We start from the raw sequence: 6,631 nt of genomic DNA, 5'->3' as shown, positions 1-6,631 counted from the left end.
CTTCCAATGCCATGAAGCTCAAAAGGCATTATTCAACAGCTTGCGCAAGGTCGCTCTTGAATGCTAGTATACTAGTACGACTACTACTATCTCTTTACGTTATTTCTCTTTGGATTCCCGTCGTAAATTATTGTCTTTTTATACCATTACTAACTCACAAATATAAATACATGAATAAAATACATGTAACATCGACATGTAGTAAGTGCGTGTTGGTATTTTGTATTAATAATTCGGTTGACAGAAACTTTGGGATATTTAGTTTTTCTTTGAACAAATGTTAACCTACTACTAATAATAATAAAAATAAATAATAAATACAATTCCATAATAAAAATACATAATACCAATACAGAATACATAATACAAATAATAATAATAATAATAATAATAATGATAATTCAACCCAAAACAAGCCCACATGTCACTATAGATACAAATACAAAACTCAAGCTGAAATGGTATGGCTCAATACACACTGTAGTCACATTAAACTCTGACTATTTTACTTCCTGATGTGACGAGCAGACGTCCTCAGTCGGGGAGGCTAATGTACAGTAGTTTAGAGTCTAAACCATTGTTCATTTTCCTCTAAACTTTAGACTACGTCCATACAAGGTCAAAATAAGCAACACTAGCCTGCGGAAAAGCTAGCCAAGATCATCTTCGGATTTTATATCTGCTTAGTTTTTAACATCTGTTTTACGGCAATTTCATGTCCAAAGATATTGTCAAGCTTTTATTTGCAAATGGAAATGAATTAGGCACTTGTTACCTAACATTTTAGCTAGACTGGTATTTTAGTAAAAAGAGCTACAAAATTATACATTTATTAACAATAAATAGAACAACTCCTAATATTATTAGATGACACGTGGGTTGAAATGTGGGTACACTCTTGAAATTGTCGAGTGGGCCGAAGATGGTAGATCCATGATGATGGATTTTGCCCCAGGTAAGGAAAATGGTACATCCAACAAGTCATTTAAGTTAAGACAATATGTCACACAGGCAAGACAAGGTAAGGTAAAGAAGAGTTGAGTGTCTGCAACATAAATACACAAACAATAGCTTAGAACAAATGGTCACTGTTAACATATCACTATTAAACCATAATAGCTTTACATAATTATTTACAAAGAACATAATGTTTACAACAAAGATCAAATAACTTCTTACTATGTGAAAGGTTGTGGGGTTCGTAAGGTAGTGGCTATCACTTGGAAAGTAAATCAAAGGTAAATAATAATAATACCAAGGACACTAGAATAACGAACAGAACAACCAACGCCATCTATTAAAGCAAATAAAACAACACCCAAGGATCATAGAATGGACAACCAATGCCATCTATTGAATGAATAAAGCAACAAACACAGATTCTAGTTTTAAGAAAGGAAATACCCGACAAACCCCCATATCAAGAAAAACTAGAATCTCTACATATAACTCAAATATACAAAATATTATATACATCGGCTAAGCATGTCTGAACAGATATTATCTGACCCCTTGATATACTCAACCAGGAAATTATAAGGTTGCAGGCTAAGAGCCCATCATTTTCTAACTAGGGTTATAGCTTAGATAATAATTAATAATAATAATGATAATAATAATAATAATAATAGTAAAAAACTTTTCTGTTTCTTATTCCTCATGGAATTTAGATAAGTTAATGGAAGATGGTCTGTTTGCAGGAAGAATTCTGTCCCATACAGATATTCCTTAAATTCCATACAATTGCATAACATTCTTTATCAATTGTAGAGTAAAGTCTTTCTGCTTCTGAAAATTTCTTTCCAGCATATGACACAGGCATAAGCACATTATCACTTTCTTGCAATAACACTGCACCAATACCATCCATGGATGCATCCGTTCGAAGATAGAAGGTCTTATTAAAATCTGGCAATAACAAAATAGGAGATTCAGTTAGAGAAGCTTTCAAATTATTGAAACTTTTAATTTGTTCATCAGTCCAATTCAGAATATTGCAACTCCCTTTCTTAAGCATAGTCGTTAATGGTGCAGAAAGAATAGAGAAATGTGGAATGAACTTATTATAAAATCCTATAACTCCAACAAAAGATCTTAATTGTTTCTTTGTTTCTGGAAGGGGAAGATTTATTATATCTGCAATTCTATTATCAAGAGGTGTTAAAGAATTGTTACCAAGAGAATGTCCTAAATACTTAATTCTCTTCTAAGCAAAGAAGCATTTCTTAGGGCCAACTGTTAATCCATGTTCTCTTAATCTTAACAAAACATTTTTAAGATGAACTATATGATATGACCAATTATTACTATAAATAAGGACATTGTCAATATAACATGTAGTATTGTCCCAACCAGCCAAGACTTTTCTCATAAGTCTAACAAAAGTCCAAACGGCATCTTCTTGAATTGCATCAAACCATACTTTGTTGCAAATGCAGTATACTTTCTACTTTCTAAAGTTAAGGGTACCTGCCAGTATCCTTTTGACAAATCAAGCTCTGTAAAATAGACTTTATTAGCAAGCTTATGTAAAGATTCATTCATACGTGGCATGGGATCGGCATCAAATACAGCCATTTCATTCAAGACTTCGAAAGTCAATACACAATCTCAAAGATCCATCTTCCTTCTTTATGAAGACAACTGGGGAACAATATGGAGAATTAGATTGTTCACTTATATCCAATGAGAGCATTTGATCAACCCGATTGTTAAATTCATCAGTTAAACTAATTGGAACAGGATAAGGTTTAGCACGAACTGGAATATTAGAGGTCAATTTAATATCATGTTCCATATATCTAGCAACTTCAGGTCTATCACTAATTACATCATGAAACTTATCAAAAACCTTAACAAGTTCATCAGCTTGAGAATTTTTAAGATCTTCTCTTATTTGATAACTGGTTTTATCAACCTCCAGATATTCTATATCACAGATCTGAAACAGGTTCTCCAATATTAACAACCTCAAAGTTAACATTACCAAACAAACCATTTGAAGTTTTGACCTCTTCAACTGCTTTTTGAATAACATTTACAATCTTCCTTCTAAAGTACTTCAACATATTGGCATGATACAGTTTAAGCTTATTCCCTACTTTAACAAAATAGTCAACTCCATTACTATGGCAACAATTAATCACATAAGGTCCTTTCCACTGCATTAGAAATTTGTTTGTATTATTTGGCAACATAATTAGAACTTCATCTCCCTTAACAAATTTTCTTGGCTTTGCTTTACGATCAAAATACTCTTTTATATTTACGTGAATTTATTTCGGCATTACTAACTGCAATCTGGGCCATCTCTTGCAATCGAGAACGCAGATCTAAAACATACTGGTAAGTAGTTTTGATTTAGTCATCAACATTGTTACCATTAACCAATTCACGAAGGATTGTTAGAGGGCCACGGACACTACGTCCATACAAAAGTTCAAATGGGCTAAACTTTAAAGTACCGTTGGGAATTCCACGATAAGCGAAAAGAACAACGGGAATATACCGGTCCTATTCTGTTGGATTATCACTAAAAACTTTCTTTAACATATTTTTAAGTACACCATTCATCCGTTCTACAGTTCCATTACATGCAGCATGATATGGGCTTGTGAATAAAGCTGTAATTGATAATAATCTATGTATTTCTGCCATGAGATCTGACTTAAACAGAGTTCCCCTGTCGCTTAGTATTTATTTTGGTACCCCAACTCTACAAAATACTTCTACTAAACTTTCAGCTATAGTAATCATATCAATATTTCTGAGAGGTACAGCTTCAGGGTAGCGTGTAGCTAAATCAATTATTGTAAGAATATACTTGTGACCACGACTTGAGGCTGGAACAATCTGACCCACAATATCAATAGCCACTCTACTGAATGGTTCAGAAACTATAGGCATTTTACCCAAAGACACTTTCTTCACTCTTTACCCAAATTTCTGACATTTATGACAAGACTTACAATATCTATCAATCTCTGATTAGCCCTCTGCCAATAAAATTTACCAAGCACTTTGTCAATAGTTTTCCTAGAAGAAAAATGACCAGAAATGAGCGATTCATGTGCAAGTTTCATAACTATCTCCCTATACTCAAGAGGAACTACAATTTGCATTTTACCAACATCTAGCTGATTTTTACTTTGCACACATTTACGATAAATTACCTTATTAATTACTACATACTTAACAACTCTCCCTTTGCAAGTTACTTCTTCCTCCTCCTTCAAGCTTTTCCTAATTGACTTCAGAGAATCACATGTCCACTGTTTATTAATAAAATCTACTGGATTTACTTTAACTTCAGACAAGACATCAGACAACGGGTTTAATGTAGTTTCCCTAAGACTTTTCCTGTAACCACATTAACATGTAACCTATTTACATATACTTCGTTATCTGGCACAGGTATTTTACTCAACAATTCTATTCCTGCCTGTATGTGTTTCAATCCAGGTATTAACCCAACAATTACATCAGAACATTTAATTGGTGCTACGATAGCATTTACTCTACCGGAAAAGAATTTACTTCCAAGGTAACATCTAATTTTGGGCAGATATATTGGAACACCCATGAAATTATACACCTTCACAGTTTTAGCCTTACAGAGATAACGTGTTGGAATCAAAGTTTCGTTAAGAACAACAGTATTACACCCAGTATCAAAAAAGACCTCTACTGTTTTGTTAAAAACCCTTCCTTTCTCATCCACAATAGCATTCGTGTGTTTTTCTTCACTAGCTAGAGCGATACTGATCTTAGGAATATTAGAAGATTTAGATTGAGCAAAATTAACAGGATTATTTGGAAAATTGGGTTTAATATGCCCAATTTCTTTACATAGGTGGCACTGCAATGTTCAAAGATTATCAGCACCTACTTTATCAGATTTAGGTTGCATTCCTAACTTTGAACATTTAACACTCAAATTTAGAATTTCTACATTTAGTAATTCCGTGAGCAATCAGATACCTATCAGCAGCTAACGCCATTTCATGAGAATTTTTACAAACCCTTTCTAAAAGAAAAGTTCGCAAATCCCTTGAAGTATTAGCCAACTACTGATCCATGATCATAAAATCACAGACATAAGATTTATTAACATCCGCTAATTGCAACCACTTATCAAAATTCTGTCTTGATCTATATGAATACTGCACAAAGCTTTCATTAGTTTCAATATATCCCTCTCTAAATTTCTTTCGATATACCTGAGGATTGACCTGAAACGCTTTCAATAAGGCTGCCTTCAATTCCTGATAATTACTTGCTATAGCAGGGTCAAGTCCACAGTACACCTTCAAAGCTCGTCCCCTTAATAATGTGCCTACCCATCCTGATAATTACTTGCTATAGCAGGGTCAAGTCCATAGTACACTTTCAAAGCTCGTCCCCTTAATAATGTGCCTACCCATAGTCTTTCTGCCCCCATTTGTGAAATACAGCTAATTTCTCAAATCTATTCATGTACACCAATTTAATCAATTTTCTCATCAAAGGGGGGAATTTTTGGCAAAGATATTACATTCTCGCTATCTACACCACCTATGGCACCCCTATTTCTCAACTCTGCTTTGGCTAACTCATGTTTCCTGACTTCTTCCTCCTCCTCCCTTTCAAGACATTCCAATTTAAAAATCCTATCCTTCTCCTTTTTTGCCAACTCTAACTGAAACCTTTCCTCCTCTCTCTCAGCTATTCTATCCTCTCTAGCCTGTTGCTTTGCCTTTTCTGCCAACTAACTGAATCCTTTTCTCCTCTCTCTCTCAGCTATTCTATCCTCTCTAGCCTGTTGCTTTGCTATAAATTCCTCAGCTTCATCAGTTTTCATACCAAGTTTAATAGCCTTATCCATCAAATCACCAAGATCCATAATAATGATGGGTAAGCACACAGATAAAAAAAAAAAAAAAACACTTTATAATAAGTATTAGTAAAACATTAAATTATGAAATATGGCTAATCATGAACTCTACTTTAAAAGTAGTACTTCAATAATTACCAATGTCTATTATGGGTTTTCCACCATCAATGACAAAAATTTCCATGCCAAAAAAAAAAAAAAAAAACGAGCATAATGTCTATTATGGGTTTTCCACCATCAATGGCAAAAATTTCCATGCCAAAAAAGAAAAAAAAAAAAAAAAAAAAACCAGCATAAATAAACTGAATAAACAATAGGAATATTCAAGAATGAGAAAACAATCGGAACTTAAAGGAACATTAAACTAACATTACCCGAACATTAAACTAAGATTACCTCTAACAGGCCCTACAATCATTAAGACTGAATTAGCTAGAGTTAATAGGATAACGATACAGTATCTAATTCACTTCCCGACCTCAACCTTTACCTAGCACGTAATATGACTACACGAACAATAGCACGTAATATGACTACACGAACAAATACAAATTTATATTGCACCACAACGAGAATTTATTCCACTTTAAATAAAGCGCTTTCACATGACAACTCGCCAGACACAAAAGAAACTATATAGACAGAACTTTACCTTAACTCCAGTGATAGGCCACAAACCTTGCAGAACATTTAAATGAAATCCACCAATCTTCACATGTAAAGAAGTTCACAGAGTTGTCAGCAGTAATCTGTAAATAT

The 6,631-nt window shown here is 33.7% G+C and overlaps 1 pseudogene; it reads right to left on the bottom strand.

Moving 5' to 3' along the window:
- Positions 1-4,333: 4,333 nt before the first annotated feature.
- On the bottom strand, positions 4,334-5,881 carry LOC137659935 (uncharacterized; annotated as a pseudogene).
- Positions 5,882-6,631: the final 750 nt, after the last annotated feature.

This window comes from Palaemon carinicauda, chromosome 20 (genome assembly GCF_036898095.1).
Source record: "Palaemon carinicauda isolate YSFRI2023 chromosome 20, ASM3689809v2, whole genome shotgun sequence".
In the NCBI taxonomy this organism is placed as follows: Eukaryota; Metazoa; Arthropoda; class Malacostraca; order Decapoda; family Palaemonidae; genus Palaemon; species Palaemon carinicauda.
This window is presented reverse-complemented; position numbering and strand designations above follow the sequence as displayed.